This window comes from Haematobia irritans, chromosome 4, assembly GCF_050003625.1.
Source record: "Haematobia irritans isolate KBUSLIRL chromosome 4, ASM5000362v1, whole genome shotgun sequence".
Taxonomy (NCBI): Eukaryota; Metazoa; Arthropoda; class Insecta; order Diptera; family Muscidae; genus Haematobia; species Haematobia irritans.
Genome location: NC_134400.1, coordinates 122,232,958 through 122,252,253, shown reverse-complemented (window position 1 = coordinate 122,252,253; position 19,296 = coordinate 122,232,958). Strand labels below are relative to the sequence as shown.

General features: G+C 34.5%; 1 protein-coding gene across 4 annotated transcripts in view; it reads right to left on the bottom strand.

Moving 5' to 3' along the window:
* Nucleotides 1-19,296, bottom strand: part of LOC142234847 (protein alan shepard-like) — a 726,065-nt gene that overhangs the window by 32,353 nt on the left and 674,416 nt on the right. The gene's annotated exons all lie outside the window — the stretch shown is intronic.

Genomic DNA, 19,296 nt, shown 5'->3' with positions numbered 1-19,296 from the left:
TTATTAAAAAAAAAAAACTTTTTGTTGTGTTTTCATATATTGGTTGTGCTTTTTAAATTTGTTTCGAACCAGTAATGTAAAGGGTGGTTAAATTGTAAGGGCCGATGTTGAATGTGAACCACACCTAAACGCCAAGTTTTTTCCGAATTTTATTTGACATTTCTCTATTTGAGACTTACTCAATTTGAACCATGGAGAGATACACAATCCAACAACGTGTTAAATGGTTCAAAGAAATGGTAACACTGGATGATCAATTTTCGAAGAAAATCATCTTCAGTGATGAGGCACATTTTCACCTCAGTGGATTCGTCAATAAACAGAATTGCTGAATTTGGGCGAATGAGAATCCAAGAGTGATTGTCGAAAAACCAATGCACCCACAAAGAGGGACTGTTTGGTGCGGTTTATGGGCTGGCGGCATCATCGGGCCGTATTTTTTCCAAAATGAGGCCGGTCAGGCAGGTAGTGTGAATGGTGTTCGCTATTGTGAGATGATAACGATCTTTTTATGGCCCGAATTGGAAGATATGGATGTGGACGATATGTGGTTTCAGCAGGACGGTGCCACTTGCCACACAGCTAATGAAACAATGGCTCTTTTGCGCAACAAATTCAATCGCCGTGTTATCTCACGTAATGGCGATGTCAATTGGCCGCCAAGATCATGTGATTTGACACCGTTGGACTTTTTTCTTTGGGGTTATTTGAAAGAAAAGGTGTACGTCGATAAGCCAGCAATAATTCAAGAGCTAAAGGATGAGATAATTCGGCACATTAACGGCATAGAACCTCCATTATGCCTCAGCGTCATCGAAAATTTGGACCATCGGATGAAGGTGTGCCACCGAGGTCGCGGCGCCCATTTGACCGATATTTTGTTCCATACATAATTGAGTAATACCAATATATCATAATAAAATAAAATTACAATAATTTCCCAAATAGTTTGTGTTTTATTCAAAATCAACATCGGCCCTTGAAATTTTAACCACCCTTTATTAAGCAGGGTAATTTAAATACATACACGGAATTAGTTGATCCAATTAATTATACCCTCCACCATAGGATGGGGGTATATTAACTTTGTCATTCCGTTTGTAACACATCGAAATATTGCTCTAAGACGCCATAAAGTATATATATTCTGGGTCGTGCCCATAACCAAGTACTGTTTATTATTATAATATTGCCTTAAAATTTTACCTTTATCAAGAGTATATATAGGGTCAAAAATCGATATGTTAATATGTTAAAAATGGACAATGCAATAGACCAATTCAGCCCATATTCTAGTCAAACCTAATTTTTACATCACCGTGAAATTTCACCCGTATAAATACACTTTGAATGGCCTGAAATCCAGTACTTCGTTTTTCGTTGTTCGATTGAAAACCCTAATGGAATCTAATTTGTCGAAATATTTCATTAGTTTCTAACTATATATGTATGAAGTGTTTTTCAAATTTTGTTTCGCCGGAGTCGGAGTCGACCAAATTTCTACGACTCCGGCTCTGACTCCGACTCCAGCAAAATCTTCAGACTCTGACTCCAAGACTCCGACTCCACAGCCCTGGTTCCTAAGACAAACCGAAATCGATTTGAAAAAATATGCTGATTTTGCATGCTTTATCAGAGAATTAACATGTCTTCTCGCCTCCTGAAACTCATCATGAAGCGTTGCAGTCCTAAATCGTTTCCATCGATTGTTTTATATGGTCTGTAAGCCACAGATGAGATTAATGTATCAAATGTATTTTTCCAGAAAAATGTATTTTTCGGCCATTTTCCATCTGGTCTAATCTTTTGTATAATAAGTACACATATAACATCTCCTGTGTTTGTTACGAAAATCCGTTATGGTAATATGAGCTGTGTTTTTCTATAGAAACACATCTTATGTGGCAGCAAGATTGAAGCCTATATTCTTTATATTTTTACTTTTTTAGGTCTTTATGGCACAATTTTGAAATATAGAGGAGATGTGAAAAATCATATATACAAAATAGAATATCAACTTGAATTTTAATGAAATGTGTTTGTGTGTCATAATCTAGGTCATAACATTTAAAGCATTTAGCGACATATCCCATTAAAGCTAAGTGGTTTTTGTTTGTTTCCAAAAAAAAAATCAGATAATGCTACAAAGGTGATTTCCTCAGGATACCACAGGGTAATGTATCATAGACAGCTCCCATACACTAATATCGAGGAGAATCAGCAAAAAAAAAATGCTATTTCACTCTATGGGGATCACGCACAGTAAAAATTGGGGAGAAATTAATATCTAATAATTCATGATAAGAGATCAAATGTATGGAGGACATGGGCCATTAACATCATGTGGTATAATGGAGTAAATATAAAAAAAATGTTTTTTTTTTTTTTGCTTTGGGACCTGAGTTGTATACCAATCGACCCCAACCTCCCACCATAGTGGAAAACAAATATCTCACCCCAATAGATGTGGGATATACATTTCACTGGGTAGCTAACAAGTGTGCTAGGCTATTTATTAAGGTGGTTCAAGCATATTCAACAGAATTTATCAGATTATCATGGGGGTATTAACATTTGTCTTTTTGGTATCTCCTTCTTTGGTTCTCGATGAGTTTGTTACGTATTTTGGTAATCGAGGGTGGATATTAAGATTTAGTTTAGCCGCTAAATTCGAAAGGAATATTTTAACTTGGTGGAGAGTGATCCAAAGCAACAAATGAAAAACGCATTATAAAACAAGTAAGGAAAGTCTAAAGTCGGGCGGGGCCGACTATATTATATAACCTGCACCACTTTGTAGATCTAAATTTTCGATACCATATCACATCCGTCAAATGTGTTGAGGGCTATATATAAAGGTTTGTCCCAAATACATACATTTAAGTATCACTCGATCTGGACAGAATTTGATAGACTTCTACAAAAACTAAGAACTCAAAATTTAAGTTGGCTAATGCACTAGGGTGGAACACAATGTTAGTAAAAAAATATGGGAAACATTTAAATCTGAAGCAATTTTAAGGAAACTTCGCAAAAGTTTATTTATGATTTATCGCTCGATATATATGTATTAGAAGCAGGGATCCGGAGCGGTCCATTTTTTTCGCTCCGCTCCGCTCCCGCTCCGGAGAAAAGAAAACCGCTCCGCTCCGAGAAAAAAAAATCGCTCCGCTCCGCTCCACGCTCCGCTCCACGCTCCGCTCCGCTCCTTTTCGAGAAAATTATAGTACAAACTATAGGTCTGCATCGAATAACTTTTCAATACATGTATGCAATTCGCTGTCGAATATAGTACATACACTGTCTTTCTCTCAGAGCGCAAGTAGTGAAGTGAAGAGAACACTTACTTGTCAAATACCACCAAGTACTTATCCGAAACAATATGTGTTCCGAAAAAAAGGAACAATAAAAATGTAAGTACTTGAGAAAAAGTACAACATGGATTCTCTTCACTTCACGTGGTACCACAAGTATTGCTCAGTTATGTGCGAAGCAAAACTTTCCATTATTATTAATCATAGATATGTATGTATGTCACATATTTCATATATTTATGTATGTCACACACTTACCTTAACGTTTGCCGTTCTTTATATCAATCCGAAAACATATATTATGGAGAGTAACTGTTTTCTTGTATTTCTGAAACTGCACGTGGTACATGGAGTACTCTATGAAGTTTTGCTCTCGCAACATACTCGACGTGATCACTCTGAGTACACTTCAATAAGAGAGAAAGAGGAATATGTGTTTGTTGGTAGTGAAGACATCAGAGTAGCAACAAGAAGTTACTCGTGGCTTTTGGTGTTCATTAAAATGTGTACCAATTGCTTTGCGACTCTCTCAAATATATGTACTCATTTAGCAAGTACACGTGTACTCTGCATTAACAAATGGAATTGTGCAGACCTCTAGTACAAACATTGTATAATTTGTTCAATTGAGTTTTATTTTATGGGGGCACAGCGTGACCCCATTTGTCGAAATCGGGCGATACATATATATGGGAGCTATATCTAAATTTGATCCGATTTCTTCCAAATTCAATAGCGTTCGTCCTTGTGCCCAAAAAACTCCCTGTACCAAATTTCAGCAAAATCGGTTAATAATTGCGACCGGAATCCTGTGAACAACAAATACATGGACAGACGGACGGACACCAAGCGCTAGATCGAGGTGATTCTGAGTCCGACCATCGGACCAAATTTAACAAGTATATACGGCCGTAAGTTCGGCCAGGCCGAATCTTATGTACCCTCCACCATGGATTGCGTAGGAACTTCTACTAAAGGCTGTCATCCACAATCGAATTACTTGGGTTGCGATAACACTTGCCGATGGCAAGGTATCGTAAAACTTTTTAACACTGTCTTCTAAATTGTAAGTTAGCCCATACGGGGTATATATTAAACAAAAAGAGGCCAATTAAATACTTATATAATATAATTTGACAAAATTTTCTATAGAAATGAAAACTTGACAAAATTTTCTATAGAAATAAAATTTTGACAAAATTTTCTATAGAAATAAAAACTTGACAAAATTTTCTATAGAAATAAAATGTTGACAAAATTTTCTATGGAAGTAAAATGTTGACTAAATTTTCTACAGAAATAAATTTTTTACAAAATTTTCTATAAAAATAAAATTTTGACAAAACTTTCTATGGAAATAAAATTTTGACACAACTTTCTATAGTAATAAAATTTGACAAAATTTTCTATGGAAATAAAGTTTTGGTAGATTATTTTTGGCGATATGGACCAATTTTTGTGTAATAAGTCATCGGCTATATATAACTAAAGACCGATATTGACCAATTTTTACATGGCTGTTAGAGGCCATATATTGACAAAATGTACCAAATTTCATCCGCATCGGATGACTTTTGCTATATATAATTATGGACCGATATGGACCAATTTTTGCATGGTTGTTAGATACCATATACTAACACCATGTACCAAATTTCAACTGGATCGGATGAATTTCGCTCCTCCAAGATGCTCCTGAGGTCAAATCTGGGGATCGGTTTATATGGGAGCTATATATAATTATGAACCGATATGGACCAATTTTTGCATGGTTGTTAGAGACTATATACTAACACCACGTACTAAATTTCAATTGGATCGGATGAATTTTGCTCCTCCAAGAGGCTCCGGAGTTCAAATCTGGGGATCGGTTTATATGGGAGCTATATATATAATTATGAACCGATATGGACCAATTTTTGCATGGTTGTTAGAGGCCGTATACTAACATCAGGTACCAAATTTCAACCGGATCGGATGAATTTTGCCGCTCCGGGAGGCTCCGGAGGTCAAATCTGGGGATCGGTTTATATGGGGGCTATATATAATTATGGACCGACATGGACCAATTTTTGCATGGGTGTAAGAGACCGTATACTAAGACCACGTACTAAATTTCAACCGGATCGGATGAATTTTGCTCCTCCAAGAGGCTCCGGAGGTCCAATCTGGGAATCGGTTTATATGGGAGCTATATATAATTATGGACCGATATGGACCAATTTTTGCATGGTTGTTAGAGGCCGTATACTAACATCAGGTACCAAATTTCAACCGGATCGGATGAATTTTGCTGCTCCGGGAGGCTCCCCAAGCCAACTTTGGGGATCGGTTTATATGGGGGCTATACGTAAACGTGGTCCGATATGGCCGATTTTCAATACCATCCGACCTACATCAATAACAACTACTTGTGCCAAGTTTCAAGTCGATAGCTTGTTTCGTTCGGAAGTTAGCGTGATTTCCACAGACGGACGGACAGCCGGACAGACGGACGGACCGACGGACATGCTTAGATCGACTCAGAATTTCACCACGACCCAGAATATATATACTTTATGGGGTCTTAGAGCAATATTTCGATGTGTTACAAACGGAATGACAAAGTTAATATACCCCCATCCTATGGTGGAGGGTACACTGAAAAAACAGTGAACCCACCAGGAAGAAAACTTTCGGTTAATTTTAGATAATTTTGCATATTTGTAGAAAATTTTAACTAAACAGTATTACAAACGTTGGTATCATGCCGATGTCATAAAAATAAGTAAATATTTTTCGACAAATTCAAGAAAACTTATTAGACATAACTAAGTTTTTTCACTTGTTAAAGAAAATTTTGTAGTTTGAAGGAAAAACTTGGAGTTCAAAATTGCAAGAATGTCTTTAGTGACATACGAAGTTCATGATGGAAGACTTTTTGGTAAAATTTACAAATTTAAAGAAATTTTGAACTATTTTGTGGAAGACACGAATTTAGTTAATCTTTATGTTTCATTGGAGTATATTTTTTTCCTCGGTTTTCGTTAATTTAACTAACGTAAACAAAAAATTATTAGTGTAAAGGAAACTTTCTCCAAACATAATAATTCCATGAACTAAAATAAAGTTAAATTGGCTTTAGTGAAATAGAGAGTTCACTTTTTTTTGAGTGTATAAAAATTAGAAATCTTTTGGACCAATTTTGGTCCGATCGGACCAAAACGGCAACGCTGATTGGAATTGAAAGTCTATACACAGAGTAGAAGTAACTACTCTCCGAAAGTTTTTTTTTTGTTTTGCAACAGACGTAGAGAAGAGGTTTTGTTATATTTGTAATGTGTGTGTATGTTTATGTTTGCAACTACTTCCATCGAAATCAGTCCGTGGTATACCTACGCTTTCGCTTTTTTCCCCTTTATTGTAAAAATACATTTTCGAACAGCGTTTTTAAGAAATGTTCGTTCTCAAAAAAAGTAGATAACATGCAATAATACAAATCAAGTCATTAGTTTTCAATGTGAGAAAAAATTAAAATAAATGTATATGCCAACCAAAATTGAAACTATCCATAATTTTAATTAAATTTTCGAGAACTAATATCAGAAGTAAGAGAATGCTAGGATATAGTACAATAGTAAAGCAAATATGAATGTCCTTACACTGAAAAAAAGCATGCCTGGTTCCAAAGATTTTGTCTTTACTTTAACAGTTTGGGTATTAATTCCGAGCCAAAGAAGCGGAGAATACAAGTAAGGATACTTTAAAGACGCAATTCTCTTTTAAATTTGGGGGTAATGTACTTGCTTCTAGGAAGCAAATGTTAATTTTTAATTTTTTTTAGATTTTTTTCGTCAGTTGTTATCAAAAACCTTTAAAAGCGAGTTAACGACAATTTTATTTTTCATATTAAGACTCGACTTGCAGTAGAAATTATGCTATGTTTCAAGTAAAAAGCGTCTTTAAAATAAAGTGTTGAAAAACATGTCTTATTTTTTAACGATTTTTTGCTTTGTAGGCAAGATGCAAAAAGGAAACAAATTTAAAGACAATTTTATTAATTTTAAAGAATTTTTCTCAATTATTAAAGTCACGTTGACCTTACCTCAAAAATTTTATCTTTCATGTTATGATACACATTTTTAAGTAAAATCACTTAATTATAAGGACATTACAACTTCATTCAAAAGTTTATTGACTTTTGGACAAGGAAAAAACTTTATTTTAGAGAAATGCGTCTTCCATGTTAAGCAAAATTTGCATTCTTATTCTAAGGACATGAAATCTTTGACTTCACGACAATATTTTTTTCAGTGTAGAAAACAAAAAAATTAAATATAATTAAGATCGTTTAATTGCATTTATTTGACGTTCATTACAAACATCTTTGTAGTAATACGGAATGAAATTGATCGAAAGTACTGTTTACTTTTACAACACATACTAGAGATATATTTTGACATTTGCCGTTTTTGAAAAAAAACACGTTGTGTTTTCCCCAATGTACGTACGTACAAAAATACATATCGTACATTTTAAACGTTTACTCACACTACGCTAAGTACTAGCTATATTTGAAATTACCTACACAGTGTAATTTCAAAGTTACACATTTCATTCAAGTAATATTTTATACGGAGCGGAGCGGTTTTTCATTTGGAAACCGCTCCGCTCCCGCTCCGCTCCGGATTTTAGAAATACCGCTCCCGCTCCGGCAAAAAAAGGGCTTGCTCCGCTCCGCTCCGCTCCACGCTCCGCTCCGGATCCCTGATTAGAAGTTTAGGAAAATTAGAGTCATTTTTACAACTTTTCGACTAAGCAGTGGCGATTTTACAAGGAAAATGTTGGTATTTTGACCATTTTTGTCGAAATCAGAAAAACATATATATGTGAACTATATCTAAATCCGAACCGATTTCAACCAAATTTGGCACGCATAGCTACAATGCTAATTCTACTCCCTGTGCAAAATTTCAACTAAATCGGAGCAAAAAATTGGCCTCGGTGGTCATATGAGTGTAAATCGGGCGAAAGCTATATATGGGAGCTATATCTAAATCTAAACCGACTTCAACCAAATTTGGTACAGAGAGTTGAAATGTTAATTCTACTTCCTGTGCAAAATTTCTAGTAAATCGGAGTAAAAGATTGGCCACTGTGGTTATATGAGAGTAAATCGGGCAAACGATATATATGGGAGCTATATCTTAATCTGAATCGATTTCAATAAAATTTGGCACACTTAACTACACTACTAATTGTACTCCTAGTGCAAAATTTCAACCAAATTGGAGTAAAACTCTGGCTTCTGGGACCATATTAGTCCATATCGGACGAAAGATATATATGGGAGCTATATCTAAATCTGAACCGATTGCACTAAAATTTGGCACACTTGACTATAGTACTAATTGTTCTTCTTGTGCAAAATTTTAAGCAAATTAGGGTAAAACTCTGGCTTCTGGGGCCAATAAGTCCATATCGGGCGAAATATGTATATGGGAGCTATATATAAATCTGAACCGATTTCTTCCAAAATCACTTGGGTTCTATTCTGAGCCAAAACACATACTTGTGCCAAATTTGAAGTCGATTGGACTAAAACTGCGACCTAGGCTTTGATTACAAAAATTTGTTCACGGACAGACGGACATGGCTATATCGACTCAGGAGCCCATCTTGAGCATTTTTGCCAAGGACACCATGTGTCTTTGTTGCAAACATATGTACTAACTTATAATATCCTGTTCCACAGTGTGGAGCAGGGTGTAAAGAATTACCGCGAAAAAGGCTATTTTAGCGTGATTATGCGAACTTCAAGCGTTATCACGTCTGCACATGTATTTTTGTCAACCTAGATAAAAACAATTCATTATATTCTTTATAAGCAATCACAAGAATTTGTCTATAAATTTATTCAAAGAGAACGTTTTTCGCAATGAAATTTGGCGAGCGAGAAACGCCAAATGTAAAACGTGTTTATGATGGTGGCAAACACAACAACCACACTTAAAATGGTTCGGCGAGAGAAGACTCGAATATATCGAAATACACATTGTAGTTGAGACAATCTTAGACAGAAAAAAATGTCACGAAAATTTTTCAATTAAAATCTTAATTGAGTTTTACAAAAAAATTCAATTAAAAATTTAATTGATTCAACAAATTTTTTAATTGAAGCAAAAATCAATCACAATCATTAGTATCAATTATTTTTTTAATTGGATCAATTATTTTTTTAATGGGATCAATTAATTTTTTAATTGATACTATCATTTCTGTAATTGGAGACATTTCAATTAAAAATTAATTGAATCAATTAATTTCTTGATCGAAGATAAAGAATGTTTTTTGTTTGATTTTGTCCGCATCAGACTTCGGTTGCCCGGTAAAAAATAATTATAAAATTGGAAAAACCCAAATTATGGATTCCACACAGTAGGCACAATTATTGTGCGTAATGTTGAATTCAGCGTAATGCTGAATTCAGCGCTACTTCTTCTAAGCGCGTAAAAAACTTTTTGGCAACTAATTTCGATAGAAATAAAATTTTGACAAAATATTAATTTTGAGAAAAATTACTATAGAAACAAAATTTTGAGAAAATTTTGTGGAGAAATAAAATTTTTAGAAAATTTTTTATAAAAATAAAATTTTGAGTAAATTTTCTATAGAAATAAAATTTTGACAAAATTTTGTATAGAAATAACATTTTGACAAAAATTTCAATAGAAAAACAAGTATATACGGCTGTAAGTTCGGCCAGGCCGAATCTTATGTACCCTCCACCATGGATTGCGTAGAAACTTCTACGAAAGACTGTCATCCACAATCGAATTAATTGGGTTGTGGTATCTTAAAACTTCTTAACATCGTTTTCCAAATTGTGAGTTAGTCCATACGTTGTATATAAAGGGTGATTCTTTTGAGGTTTGGATTTTCATGCATTAGTATTTGACAGATCACGTGGGATTTCAGACATGGTGTCAAAGAGAAAGATGCTCAGTATGCTTTGACATTTCATCATGAATAGACTTACTAACGAGCAACGCTTGCAAATCATTGAATTTTATTACCAAAATCAGTGGCAGAAAATCCGCTTTTTTATCGACAAATTTTGTTCAGCGATGAGGCTCATTTCTGGTTGAATGGCTACGTAAATAAGCAAAATTGCCGCATTTGGAGTGAAGACCAACCAGAAGCCGTTCAAGAACTGCCCATGCATCCCGAAAAATGCACTGTTTGGTGTGGTTTGTACGCTGGTGGAATCATTGGACCGTATTTTTTCAAAGATGCTGTTGGACGCAACGTTACGGTGAATGGCGATCGCTATCGTTCGATGCTAACAAACTTTTTGTTGCCAAAAATGGAAGAACTGAACTTGGTTGACATGTGGTTTCAACAAGATGGCGCTACATGCCACACAGCTCGCGATTCTATGGCCATTTTGAGGGAAAACTTCGGAGAACAATTCATCTCAAGAAATGGACCGGTAAGTTGGCCACCAAGAACATGCGATTTGACGCCTTTAGACTATTTTTTGTGGGGCTACGTCAAGTCTAAAGTCTACAGAAATAAGCCAGCAACTATTCCAGCTTTGGAAGACAACATTTCCGAAGAAATTCGGGCTATTCCGGCCGAAATGCTCGAAAAAGTTGCCCAAAATTGGACTTTCCGAATGGACCACCTAAGACGCAGCCGCGGTCAACATTTAAATAAAATTATCTTCAAAAAGTAAATGTCATGGACCAATCTAACGTTTCAAATAAAGAACCGATGAGATTTTGCAAATTTTATGCGTTTTTTTTTTAAAAAAAGTTATCAAGCTCTTAACAAATCACCCTTTATTAGCCAAAAAAGGTATGTATAGGTAAGTCTACAAATAATTACGAATCGATATGGACTTTTGCACGGTACGTAGAGAGCCAGAATTGAAATATGGGGGTCGCTTATATGGGCGCTATATACAATTATGAACTTGATATAGACCAATTTTTGTGTGATTGGGGATCTATTTATCTGAGGGATATATATATAACTATAGACCGATATGGACTTAGTTAGGCATGGTTGTTAACGGCCATATACTAGCACAATGTACCAAATTTCAACTGACTCGGATGAAATTTACTCCTCCAAGTGGCTCCAAAACCAAATCTCGGGATCGGTTTATATGGGGGCTATATATGATTATGGACTGATATGGACCACTTTTGGCATGGTTGTTAAATATCATGTACTAACATCGTACCAAATTTCAACCGAATCGGATGAATTTGGCTCTTCCAAGGGGCTCCGGAGGTCAAATCTGTGGATCGGTTTATATGGGGGCTATATATAATTATGGACCGATTTCGACCAATTTTTGCATGGGTGTTTGAGGCCATATATTAACACCATGTACCAAATTTCAGCCGGATCGGGTGGAATTTGCTTCTCTTAGAGGCTCCGCAAGCCAAATCGGGGGATCGGTTTATATGTGGGCTATATATAATTATTGACCGATGTGGACCAATTTTTGTATGGTTGTTAGAGACCATATACTAACACCATGTAGCAAATTTCAGCCGGATCGGATGAAATTTGCTTTTCTTAGAAGATCGGCAAGCCAAATTTGGGGGTCCGTTTATATGGGGGCTATACGTAAGAGTGGACCGATATGGCCCATTTGCAATACCATCCGACCTACATCAATAACAACTACTTGTGCCAAGTTTCAAGTCGATAGCTTGTTTCGTTCGGAAGTTAGCGTGATTTCAACAGACGGACGGATGGACATGTTCAGATCGAATCAGAATTTCAACACGACCCAGAATATATAGGGTGGTTAAATTGTAAGGGCCAATGTTGAATGTGAACCACACGTAAACGCCAAGTTTTTTTCCGAATTTTATTTGACATTTCCCTATTTCAGACTTACTCAATTCAAAACATGGAGAGATACACAATCCAACAACGTGTTAAATGGTTCCAAGAAATGGCAACAGTGGATGATCAATTTTCGAAGAAAATCATCTTCAGTGATGAGGCACATTTTCACCTCAGTGGATTCGTCAATAAACAGAATTGCCGCATTTGGGCGAATGAGAATCCAAGAGTGATTGTCGAAAACCCAATGAACCCACAAAGAGTGACTGTTTGGTGCGGTTTATGGGCTGGCGGCATCATCGGGCCGTATTTTTTTCAAAATGAGGCCGGTCAGGCAGTTACTGTGAATGGTGTTCGCTATCGTGAGATGATAACGAACTTTTTATGGCCCGAATTGGAAGATATGGATGTGGACGATATGTGGTTTCAGCAGGACGGTGCCACTTGCCACACAGCAAACGAAACAATGGCTCTTTTGCCGCAACAAATTCAATGGCCGTGTTATCTCACATAATGGCGATGGCAGTTGGCCGCCAAGATCATGTGATTTGACACCGTTGGACTTTTTTCTTTGGGGTTATTTGAAAGAAAAGGTGTACGTCGATAAGCCAACAACAATTCAAGAGCTAAAGGATGAGATAATTCGGCACATTAACGGCATAGAACCTCCATTATGTCTCAGCGTCAACGAAAATTTGGACCATCGGATAAAGGTGTGCCACCGAGGTCGCGGCGCCCATTTGGCCGATATTTTGTTCCATACATAATTGAGTAATACCAATATATCATAATAAAATAAATATACAATAATTTCCTAAATAGTTTGTTTTTATTCAAAATCAACATCGGCCCTTGAAATTTTAACCACTCTTTATATACTTTATGGGGTCTTAGAGCAAAATTTCGATGTGTTACAAACGGAATGACAAAGTTAATATACCCCCATCCTATGGTGGAGGGTATAAAAATAGACAAAATTTTCTATAGAAATAAAATGTTGACAAAATTTTCTATAGAAATAAAATGGTGACAAATTTTTCTATAAAACTAAAATTTTGAGAAAATTTTCCATAGAAATAAAGTTTTGTCAACATTTTCAATAGAAATAAATTTGTTTATAGAAATAAAAGTTTCTATAGAAATAAAATTTTGACAAAATTTTCTATAGAAATAAAATTTTGACAAAATTTTCTATAGAAATAAAATTTTGACAAAATAAAATTTGGACAAAATTTTCTATAAAAATTTTGACAAAATTTTCTATAGAAATAAAATTTTGTATAGAAATAAAATGTTGACAAAATTTTCAATAGAAATAAAATTTTGACAAAATTTTCTATAGAAATAAAATTTTAACAAAATTTTCTATAGGAATAAAATATTGACAAAATTTTCTATAGAAATAAAATCTTGACAAAATTTTCTAGAGAAATGAAATTTCGACAAAATTTTCTATAGAAATAAAATGTTGACATAATTTTCTATAGAAATAAAATTTTGACAAAAATTTCAATACACAAAAATAGACATAATTTTCTATAGAAATAAAATATTGACAAAATTTTCAATAGAAATAAAATTTTGACACAATTTTCTATAGAAATAAAATTTTGACAAAATTTTCTATAGAAATAAATTTTTTTATATAAAAAATTTTGTAGTAGGTTAAAGAAATTTTCCAAACTATATTCGACTAAAATCTCCTTCAGGAGGAAATATTTTTTTTTGACATGTACACAATTGTGATAATGGAAATAAATTACAATAAATGTCATGTCATATCTGAAGTAATACAGAAATATAAATAAACAACTCGTTAACTCCGTAGTGTGTTAAGTCTTAAATCATAGAATGTTAACATAAAGTATTTCTTTAATTATTTGTAACATGAAATTTTCATACGAAACTCTAATTTGCACTCATAAGGACTTCGAACACAATAGATCTATCGAGAGCATTGTGTAACATTTATCCATATATAACCCAACTTGGCCTAGGTTTTTGGGTAACGATAAGATGGGAACGATATGATATTACATACATATGTTTAATTTATACCATATGTATATACAAATTACATGTGGCAAAGTTAGTGTATTTATTTATGACAAATATTTTATCTTTGAATTACTCATGATAATTATGAGATACAATTGCTCAACCACAAAATAAATATCCAAACCCACTTGCATAAGTAGAATGGGTGGTGGACAAGCAAATATTCTGATAGTGATGTAGAGTATTCTCTTATAACTAGAAGCAAAATGCGGGAGAAATTCAGCAAAGGGACAGGCTCACTTAGACTATTCAGTCCATTATGATTCCACAGTGGAGAACTTTTCTTTTATCAATGAATGCTGACCGGTTCTATATTTAGCTCAATAACAAGCGTCCTAGGTTTTATAGCCGAGTCCTATCAGCGTTTCACATTGCATTGAAATCACCTACACTGAAAATTTCTCTTTTGGGTTTTATGTACTTTGTGTTCCTAAAAATATTGTTATTTTAAAGAAGTCGCATCTTTAGCTGGAAATTAATACCAAAATCCTTAAGGGAAAGTTAAAATCTTTAGATCCAAGTAAACGTTTTTTTGGGTGTATATACTTCCAAGAAACATCAAATTAAAACTCAAAATCAAATACTGTTCAACGCATGTAATCCAAGAAGAATCCCGGTTAGGCCCCAAAGCCTTACAAGCATTTTCCCCGCTGGACAATAATTATTTACTTGTACTCCTTGAGCTTGATTCACACACATACCTCACCATTAAGAGCTGTCATATAATTACAATATTGTCTTTTCCCATATGTACCTTTGAGTTTGTAGGTGGGTATACCTACCAGAAGGTAATAAACTTAGATATACACAATATATTATTAATTTAAATTAATTATGTATGTAATAAGGCTTACTTCCTGAGTAAATGAGCTTTGAAAGTCAGTGGTATCCATGATTGTTAAAATAGCTGTATATATTACTCTTTTTCAGTTGGAACAAAAAAAACCTATTTATATTATATATTATGACTATGTAAACCCAGATATAAAGTGACTGTTATGAATTGAGTTGTTTAGCTAATTAAAGCATCTTTTATAATAACAACGTTCAGATTTTCATTCAGACACACATTTTTTTCCAATTTCACTTTTTATTATACCCTCCATCATAGGATGAGGGGTATATTAACTTTGTCATTTCGTTTGTAACACATCGAAATATTGCTCTAAGACCACATAAAGTATATATATTCGGGGTCGTGGTGAAATTCGGAGTCGATCTAAGCATGTCTGCCCGTCCGTCTGTTGAAATCACGCTAACTTCCGAACGAAACAAGCTGTCGACTTGAAACTTGGCACAAGTAGTTGTTATTGATGTAGGTCGGATGGTATTGCAAATGGGCCATATCGGTTCACGCTTACGTATAGCCCCCATATAAACGGATTTGGCTTGCGGAGCCTCTAAGAGAAGCATATTTCATCCGATCTGGCTGAAATTTGGTACATGGTGTTACCAAATTTCAACAAATCCGGTTGATATTTGGTACATTGCGCTAGTGTATGAACGATAACAACCATGCAAAAATTGGTCTATATCGGTCCATAATTATATATAGCCCCCATATAAAGCGATTCCCAGATTTGATCTCCGGAGCCTCTTGGAAGAGCAAAATTCATCCGATCCGGTTGAAATTTGGTACGTGGTGTTAGTATATGGTCTCTAACAGCCATGTCAGAATTGGTCCATATCGGTCCATAATTACATATAGCCCCCATATAAACCGATCCCCAGATTTGACCTCCGGAGCCTCTTGAAGGACCAAAATTCATCCGATCCGGTTGAAATTTGATACATTGCGCTAGTATATGGCCGATAATAACCATGCCAAAATTGGTCCGTATCGATCTATAGTTATATATAGCCCCCCACATACCAATCCCAGAAAATCACGATTGCCTATAGAGCCAAAAATAATGTACCAAAATTTTATTGCCTTAGGAACTTTTGTCAAAATTTTATATTTCTATAGAAAATTTTGTCAAAATTTTATTTCTATAGAATATTTTGTCAAAATTTTATTTCTATAGAAAATTTTGTCAAAATTTTATTTCTATAGAAAATTTTCTTCAAAATTTTATTTCTATAGAAAATGTTGTCAAAATTTTATTTCTGCAGAAGTTTTTGTCAAAATATTATTTCTATAGAAAATTCATGAAGCATTTCATATTTGGAGAGGAATATTTTGCAAAATCTTCCAAAGCATCAAGAATTCTACCAATCTACCAAACAGTAAAAAATCTGCCATTTTTGGTAGACTCGTGTTCATAATTATATAGAGCCCCCATATAAAGCGACCCCCATATAAAGCGACCCCCATATTTCAATTCTGGCTCTAGAATTACAGCAAAAAAGTTCATATCGGTTCGTAATTATTTCTTTCCTATATATACCGGGCATGAACTGAATATATACGTATTTAATCGACCTTTATTTTGTCTTATATATATATCCCGTATGGACTAAATTACAATTTAGAAGATGATGTTAAGAAGTTTTAAGATGCGTTGCCATCGGCCGCAACCCAAGTAATTCAATTGTGGATGACCGTCTTTAGTAGAAGTTTCTACGCAATCCATGTTAGAGGGTACATAAGATTCGGCCTGGCCGAACTTACGGTCGTATATACTTGTTAATCTTCAGTCTACAGAAAAACAAAAATAATAAAAAGTATATTAAGTCGGGTGGTACCAACAATATTATACCCTAAACCAACCCTTTAAAGACGTATATTAACTCCAACAGGAGTTACAATTTGAATCTTAACAGATATGCTGCCATTTGCCATCAATGCAATGTAAAGATCTGTCTGTTTTATTAAAGAGGGATAATTTGGAATGGATTTACTCACGGTAGGAAATCCGATTTATGACACTTACCTAAAAAGAGAAATTTGTTTTAATTATTAAAATGTAGTAGATAAACTATAGACATATATATATATATATATATATATATATATATATATATATATATATATATATATATATATAATAAATCGTATAATGCCAAAATAAACTATGTCGTCAAATAGTCATCAAACCGAGTACGGCCATTAATAAAAAAAAAACATTTTTATGAAACGACATCCTCGGTTTCGTGAACGAGCGTTCTCTATTAAATGTCGAATGCATAATAATATACTGGATGGATGATATGTATTGCAACCAACTTCAGAATGCTATGACTTGTAAACCGCTCGTCTGGCCGCTGACAAATTTATTCCAGTGACATTTCATTTTATTGTTTACAAGCTTACAAAAACATTTTGATCTATTTCATCCGTGTTGGAATCCACGCGTGATAGTGCGATTTCTTTACATTTGGCGGGAAAGCCACAAGTGAGGGCTCTAGACCTCCAGAATATAAATGTGTATAAATCTTTTGTTTCGTGTACCATATGTTAGGTCATTACAGTAATAATGGTGGCTTTGCATAGCTTCCAAAGAAGGGACAAAAAACGATAACCACACCAAAAATTATCCGAAAAGGCCAGATTCGAAATTCACGCTACAGTAGTCGAAAATTTGCTCGTGAGTTTTACATAGCGCGAGAACGGATGCAACATATCCCAGCCAAAAAACTTTAGTAGTTGTTCTAAAGGCACAAAATTATAAGCACTTCCACAAATGTCAATCCCAGTTTCTACCAAACACCAAAAACTTTTTCAGTTGTGGTTTATACCCTCTCAGTAATGCTGCTGACATTTCAAAGTGTTTCAAAGCTTGTCTGAATGGGTTCACTGTAAAGTGAAATCCTCGGATCTCAATCACAGTTGACACAGTTGGTACAATTCTACCAAAAAAGGTAGATTTTTTACTGTTTGGTAGATTAATTGAATTCTTGTTGTTTTGGTAGATTTTGCAAAACAATCCTCTCCCACTAAGAGGTGCTTTAATTTTTCATATGGATAAAATTCTGACCAAACATTTTCTGTAGAAATACAATTTTGAAAAAATTTTCTATAGAAATAAAATTTTGAATAAATTCTCCAGACAAATAATATTTTGACAAAATTTTCTGTAGATATAAGATTATGATAATAATTGACAAAATTTTCTATAGAAATAAAATTGTGATAAAATTTTCCATACAAATAACATTTTGAGAAATTTTTCTATAGAAATAAAATTTTGACAAAAATTTCTTCAGAAACAAAATTTGGACAAAATTTTCTACAGAAATAAAATTTTGACAACATTCTCTATTGAAATCAAATTTTGACAGCATTCTCTATTGAAACAAAATTTCGAAAAAAATTTCTATAGAAATAAAAATTTGACAAAATTTTCCATACAAATAAAATTTCGACAATATTGTCAAAAAAAAAAATTTGACATAATTGTCGATACAAATAAAATGTTGACAAAATTTTCGACAAAAATAAAATTTGGACAAAATTTTCTGCAAAAAGTTTGAAACTCTAATTCCCAATAGTGAGGCGTGGTGTACACAGACCCCGGGGAATAAAAGATATATAGATTTCTACACTGATGGCTCCAAATTGGATGGACAGGTCGGTTTCGGAGTATATTCTAAAGATCAGGAACTTGGAATAGCGAAAAGATTACGTAATCACTTTAGAGTTTTTCAGGCTGAAATATTAGCAATAAGAGAGGTGGCGAATTGGGTGAGAAGTAATGTTCCAAAAAATGTTGGCATTAATATATACTCAGACAGTCAACCTGCAATAAAATCCTTGGACTCTGTGTTCCTTAACTCGAAAACGGTCATCGACTGCCGCAAATCTCTCAACGAGCTGTCTGAGCAGTACAATATTCACCTAATATGGGTGCCTGGCCATAGGAACATACCGGGGAACTGCGAAGCAGATGTGTTAGCAAGGCTAGGAACTACCTTACATATTTCAGGGGAACTAGAATCTGTTGGCATGTCTCTGGCTACCTGCAAGCTCTTACTGCGTGAGATGGCTGTCATGATAGCAAATGTTCGATGGGACAATTGCAAGGGTTGTAACGACACCAAGCAAATATGGCCACATTTAAACTTGAACCGCACACTAGATATGCTAGTGTTCTCGAGACGTCAGATATCACTTCTGATATCTGCTATAACGGGT